We start from the raw sequence: 7218 nt of genomic DNA, 5'->3' as shown, positions 1-7218 counted from the left end.
TGTGTGAAAGACTGAAGCACACCGTCAATGAACTGATTGGGCCTTATCAGTGTGGCTTTAGACCTGGCAAATCCACCATAGACCAAGTATTCACAATACGCCAAATCTTGGAAAAAAACCGCGAGAAAAGGATCCACACTCACCACCTATTTGTCGACTTTAAAGCCGCTATTGACAGCACTAAAAGGAGTTGCCTATATGCCGCTGTCTGAATTTGGCATCCCCTCAAAACTCATACGGCTGTGTAAAATGACGTTGAGCCATACCACCAGCTCCGTCAGAATTGGGAAAGGCCTCTAATAAGAGATGAAGAACTGAACCGCTCAGGAACAATTTACTACAAGAGCGTGCAATTGCTGGCTTATGCCGATGACATCGATATCATCGGTAACAAAAACCGCGAAATCTGTTCTGCCTTTTCCAAGTTGGATAAGGAAGCAAAGCGAATGGGTCTGGAGGTAAACAAGGACAAGACGAAGTATCTCCTGCCATCAAACAAACAGTCAGCACATTCGCGCCTTGGCACCCACGTCACTGTTGACAGCTACAATTTCGAGAAAGTAGAGAATTTCGTTTACTTGGGAACCAGCATTAACACCGATAATAATGTCAGCATGGAAATCCCACGCAGAATCAACCAACAAGTGCTACTTTGGACTGAGTAGGCAATTGACGTACGAAAACCACGCTCTATAAGTCACTGATCATGCCCGTGCTGGTATATGGCGCAGAAGCATGGACAATGACAACATCCGATAAGGCGGCTCTTGGAGTGTTCCGAGAGAAAGATTTTGCGGAAGATTTACGGGCCTTTACGCGTTGGCGACGGCGAGTACCGCAGACGATGAAACGATGAGCTTTACAATAACATGGACATAATAGATTGGCGCTTACACATATGTTAGTATTTGGCCGAGCTTCTCCTCCGATTTGTGGCGTGCGCCTTGATGTTGTCATGGACATAATGCAGCGAATTAAAATACAGCGGCTCCGCTGGCTTGGCCATGTCGTTCGAATGGACACCGACGCTCCAGCTCTGAAAGTATTCAACTCGGAACCCGCTGGTGGTAGCCGAGGAAGAGGGAGGCCCCACTGCGATGGAAAGATCAGGTGGAGAAGGACTTGGCTTCACTTGGCGTTTCCAATTGGCGTCAGTTGGCACAGAGGAGAAACGACTGGCGTGCTTTGCTGAACTCGGCCAAAATCGCTTTTGCGGTTACAGCGCCAAATAAGAAGCAGAAGAACCCAAGAAGGACTCCTATTTCGGAGCATTTACGCTCATAATGAGCTCATTTACGAGTCCGTTATGAGGGTGCTTCCCTTCCTCCAGAGGTCGACTTATATCAGCTTAAATTCATACATAAAATGAGCCTCAATATGAGTCATATTGGACTCTTATTGGCCTCATGTACGGCTCATTTTGAACTCTTTTAAAACAATTTTTGGCCTGCTATATGAATCATTTCAGCCTCTTTTTGAGGTTCTTATCGGCCTCATAAATTACTACATTCGGACTCTTATTTTAGGTTGTTCTTTGTATCTTATTGAACGCATTATATTTGCGAAGGCATTCAGCTAAAATTTCTTTCAAATAACATACATACATGCTTACGTGCATATACACATTCCAACATGCATTTAATAGCAGCAGCAGCAGCTAAATTTTATTCATTTTTTGTTTTCTAATTATTTTCAATTTCTGTATAAACAAGTTTAGATATAAATTTCGAATCTTTATTGTGTTTATATTGGCACAGGTGCTGGATCACAACTTGGATCATATATGAATCCTAAAAGATTCATATAAGAGTAAAATTTTTTTATATTTTGAAACTCATATTTCTTACCTACCTAGGTCTCCTTTCGGACTCATATATTCTGAACGCTCAGAATATGTTTGCGGGGAAGTAATCGAATTCTGTCAACACAGAAAATCGAACATTTTGGCATTAACGCTCTTTTAGCTGTTAGGGTTCGATATATAAAATGTTTGGTTATGGTTTTATCCAAGGTACATTGAACAGGTAGTATCAGTAGAGCAGCTGATTTGATTTATTTTCAAATTATTTGGTCTCGAAAATGTCAAATATTTTTAATTTTTTCTCACAAAAATTCTGAATTGTTAAAATCCATTTGCATGTGAAACCTTTTCCCATACAAAACAAGCGATTGAATAGCAGCTTTTGGAACGTTCGCCCAACTCGGCAGCACGACCGCTGATTACTGGGCCTTGCAAAGGATGGATCAATGCTTCGAGAAGCAAACAAATTTACTAGGAAAGAAAGTTGCATCAATTTTTATTTTTTCCAATTTCAATTTTTTATTTTTTATAATTTTTTGTATTTCACATGGCACGCTTTGATTTAGAAGAAAAAATTCAGAACAGTTTTTGACACTTTCGATACCAGAAGCAACAACAAAATACACGCAAATGTTGTTTTTGCTCTACTGATACTACCTGTTTAATGTGCCTTGGTTTTATCTAACTTTTCCTATGAAAATAAAGCCATATGCCGTTATTTCACAATCTTGCAAAGCCGTTGCACGTTGCGCGGATTTCAACTTGCAAACACACAAAAACAAAATACATGGGAAACAACCCTTCCTATCGCTGCAAAGTATGCAATGTCTAAGCCCATGCACATATTTTGCTAAAAATTCCGACCCTGTGCTAGTTTGCTGTTGGAATTCCTACGTATTTCTCTCATTTTGCTCACTTCATTTTTTTTCTGTATCTTGTTGTATTTGACACATAATTTCGCAGTTCGCTACCTATCAGAGCTGGGCGATAAGAATTACATGTCTATGCGTCTAGGATTACGATTACTTTAATCGCAATTTCCAAAATGTTTAAATTTCAATTGCGGTAATCCTTCATAGAAGGCACTAAGATTACGATTACAGTAATCGTAATTTAAACTTTTTTAAATTACAATTACTGTAATCGTAATCTAAGTTCGTTCGAAGACTAATTACAATAATTTTAAATTTACAATTCTTATAATTACAATTTTTTGAGTAATCTTAAACGAAGTAATTCTATAAATTTGCGAAATATGCGCGCTTAACGATAATATGAAGATAATATGTATTTATCTAAAAAAACAGACAAATAAAAGAAACTAATATTAATATAAATAAAAATAATAAGCAAAGCAGTTTGGGCGAGTTGGGAGTTTTAATTCCAATAACTTGGATATTAGATATTTTAGTGAAAATATTTACATTAAAGCTTTCAGCAACTTTATATCATTTGAAACAAAGCTAATAGTATAATTTAAAATGGAATATGGGTGTGGAAATTTAAAAAAAAATTAAAATTATATGCTGCTCCGTCCGGGATTTGAACCAAGAAAAACTGCGAGACGCCAAAAATGCTGCGTTGCCCTAGCATACTCGCCACAGAACATCCTCAAAGTGGTTGCTTCTAAATCACTACATATATGAAATTTTTCATTCTCCAAAAAGACAAACGCATAAATATGTATGCATTTATATGCAAATGTACATATGTATGTACGATTTATCTGCTTTCGTCTTCCCCTCGCCGTCCTCCAACCAAACAAATGATTAAATTTCTGCGAATTACCACGGCGCTACCAATATTACATTTTTCTCTGCTGAAATGTTATTCGTGGTGTGGTGATATTCCATGGTGATATTACGTAAGTTCTCTGGTGCCAGTAGCGAGAGCGTAAAGACAAATTAAGAGGAAGAGAAAAGTATCAAAAATAGGTATTGAACGCAAAACCAGTAAAAATTTTACACTTATACCATTGTCCACTGAAATCCACGTTGGAAGTCAATTATCAATGTTTTCATGTAATTAATTTTATTTTGTGGAAGTCTTCAACAAAATTTAAATTAGAATAAAAAAATAATAATTAACAAAAAAGTGCTTGTCCGTGCCACAGGGTTCGAACCCGAGACCAACAACTTGGCAGTCGAATACGCATCCATCCGGCTACAGCTGTTGAGGAAACATGGAAAAAATGCTTACTTCAATATTAAACGCTTTTCCAGTAAAAATTGAAAGTTGCAGTAAATAGCAAGTAACAGTTTTTTGCCGGATTCAACTCATAATTGTTAAAAATCTACATCCTTAAGTACTTTACAATCAATTGTCACAGGCCCTAAGTAGTAAGGGTGGTATTTTGCTGTTGGAAGGAAGTTTATAGAAAAGTACAGCGTCCGTAAGTATTGTATTCCGGGACCGTAGGCATTGCAATTGTTAAAATTTTTGCATTACAGATAAATAACAATGAGTTCTTCACATTTATTTTCAACCGAAGAGTATGACTTTTCTCCAGATGATGAGACATTCGATCCTCGCTAAACTCCCCGAGCAAAAAAAGAAAACATGATGATAGAAATAGTAATTTCTTGAAGACCTCCAAGTTGTTTGAAGCAAAAGTTCTTTTCAACAAAGAGTATTTTCGCGATTTAGAACATGTAAGTTGCTCATCTTTTGTTAATTTAAAAAGAAAAGCATTTATAGAACAGTGGAATATTTTTACTAAGGCTGCCAATGAATCATCACAAATGGTTACCACAAGTGCTCAGTGTTCAACTTGCAATAGGATAATTAAAGCAACTTGATAGGTTACTTCTAACTTCGTAACGCACCTTCGCCGCAAGCATCCCGATGTTTTTCAAATGTATGAAAACAGCAAACCAAAAACGCGTAATCGCGTACATAACAAGCAAAAGCGATTCGATGAACTCGTGTTATCATTTATTATTGATACTGCGTCTTCAGTATCTATAGGCGAAAGGGAGTCTTTTAAAGCTCTGTTCAATGGAACAGGACTTAAAATCATGAGCCGCAAAGTTACTATGACAAAACTACACTCAAAATACAATGAAATGATGCTTAAATTAAAAAATAAAATGGCCAAAACGAAAAATTTCTGCACAACAGCAGTTATTTGGTCAACAAATCACCGCAGTTTTTTTGAGTATACTTGTCACTGGTTGGACAATAATTTCCACAGAAAGTCAGTGGCTCTGACGTGCAGAAGGTTTGGTGGTATACACTCTGCAGATCGGATAGCACCCTTAATAACAGAAATCAATAACGACTTTAATTTAAACCATTCAAACGTTGTAGCTACAATCACGGACAACGGTTCCAATTTCGTTAAAGCATTCAAAGAATATGGTGTTCAACCGATGGCAGTTTCAGCCGATGGTGAGGTTGTTGATGATCGAGACGTCGAAGATGTGGCACAATTCCACGAGAAAACCAGTTATTTTCCTAAACATGAACGTTGTGCCAGTCATACATTGAACTTACTAGCCACTACAGATTTCAACAAAGTTTTACAAACGAATAAATAACTTTATCAGAGGCACAATCTGGTAAGCATTGACGCATAACTATTATGAGTAGGGCATGGAAATCTATGCAAATGCTCGATGACAATGGAATATTAAAAATTAATTAATCCGATAGGTGGAGCAGGAGCCGAGATATTTAGAAACCCCGTATTTATGATCCAATGGTTCGAATGCTGTCAGATGCAACATATGTATAATTTCTGATTTTTGTTTGGTTTTTCTTAATCCAGAAAAAAATTTCTGTGAAGTGCAGAGCGAAATCGTAATCAAACCAAAAAAGTGGCAAACAAAAATCTGTTTAAATTAAACAAAATTAACTTTGATCTTTTTTCTAGTTTGAAATTGGTAATATTAGCCAGGAAATGCTAGTACCACCATGTTTTAAAGTTGCTCTTAATTTTTTTATGCACATATTTCTTATTTTTTAGTGCATTAGGTTCCACGCCCTAATCATAAGTAATTTATTGGTTGTCGTGAGTAACAAATTTTTTATTCTAAATTATTTCTAATTAGGCTTTCAAAAAATGCAATTTACTTTGAGCGGATTACAAAGAGCAATCGACCAAAATCTTCGGAAATTATTAAAAACGCCTTGGGATCGGCTTTGATAGTTCCTGTAGTAACGAGATGGAATTCGTTGTTTGATGCCGTTTCTCGTATATTACTGCATGATAAAAAACTCGATGCATTATGTGACTCTTTGGCAATTCAAGATTTACTTTGAGTGACTTACAGTACTTGCATGAATACTGCAAAATAATGTCACCAATAAGTGCAACACTCGACTACCTGCAGAGAGAGAAAAATATGTTCTTTGGATGTCTCATTCCATCTTTAGTATCATTAAGTGTCAAACTTAAGAAGATGGCGCAAGGAGACAATCTGCAACTCTTGAAAGGAGTGGCAGTCGCTTTGGAGAGCAAGCTCAGCGACAGATTTTCAAAGTTTTTTACTTTGTTGCCGGAAGCAAGTGATGCTATAGTGGCGGCGGTTCTTTCACCAGATGTGAAAATGCGGTGGTTTAAAACGTTAGGCAACAGACTGCCGAATATTTCCGAATCGGACATCCATAATTTAGTCATTCGAGAAATAGAAAAAATATTGGACGCAGATGACAGTGATTGCAGGCAATGTGAAGAACCGGAGTTAGGTGAAGAATTTTATGACTTTGACGGTATTAATCTTACTAATATCTTACTAATATTATAAATGTGAAAGTTTGTATGTTTGGATGTTTGGGAAATCATCACGCGGAAACGACTGAAAGGATTTGCATGAAATTTTGTACGCAGATAGCTTATGGGCCAGATTGCTTAATATGCTATTTTTTTAAGAGTTGTCACCTGTTAAAAAATTTTAATTTATTTAATATGCGGGAACGACTGAGCGGATTTACATGAAAATTTGCACACAGATTGCTTATGACCTATGTTGGAAAGTGGGCTACTTTTCTTAAGAGTTGCCACCTGTTAAAAAAGTTTAATTAAATTAATACGCTGAAACGACTGAACGGATTTGCATGGAATTTAGCACATGGATAGCTTATGACCTAGGTTGGAACATAGGCTACTTTTTAAAGAGTTGCCACCTGTTAGAAATGTTTAATTTAATTAATACGCGGAAATGAGTGAACTGATTTGCATGGAAGTTTTCGCACAGATAGCTTATGAGCTAGGTTGAAAAATAGGCTACCTTTTTGAGAGTTACCACCTGCTAAAAAAGTTTTATTAAATTAATACGCGGAAAAGTCTGAACCGATTTGCATGAAATTTTGCAAGCAGATAGCTTATGACCTACAGTGGAAAATAGGCTAATTTTTTGGAAGAGTTGACACCTGTTAAAAAAGGTTTAATTAAATTAATACGCGGAAACGACCGA

This window comes from Rhagoletis pomonella, unplaced genomic scaffold, assembly GCF_013731165.1.
Source record: "Rhagoletis pomonella isolate Grant_MI unplaced genomic scaffold, Rhpom_1.0 Rhpom_scaffold_00014, whole genome shotgun sequence".
Lineage (NCBI taxonomy): Eukaryota > Metazoa > Arthropoda > Insecta > Diptera > Tephritidae > Rhagoletis > Rhagoletis pomonella.
This window is presented reverse-complemented; position numbering follows the sequence as displayed.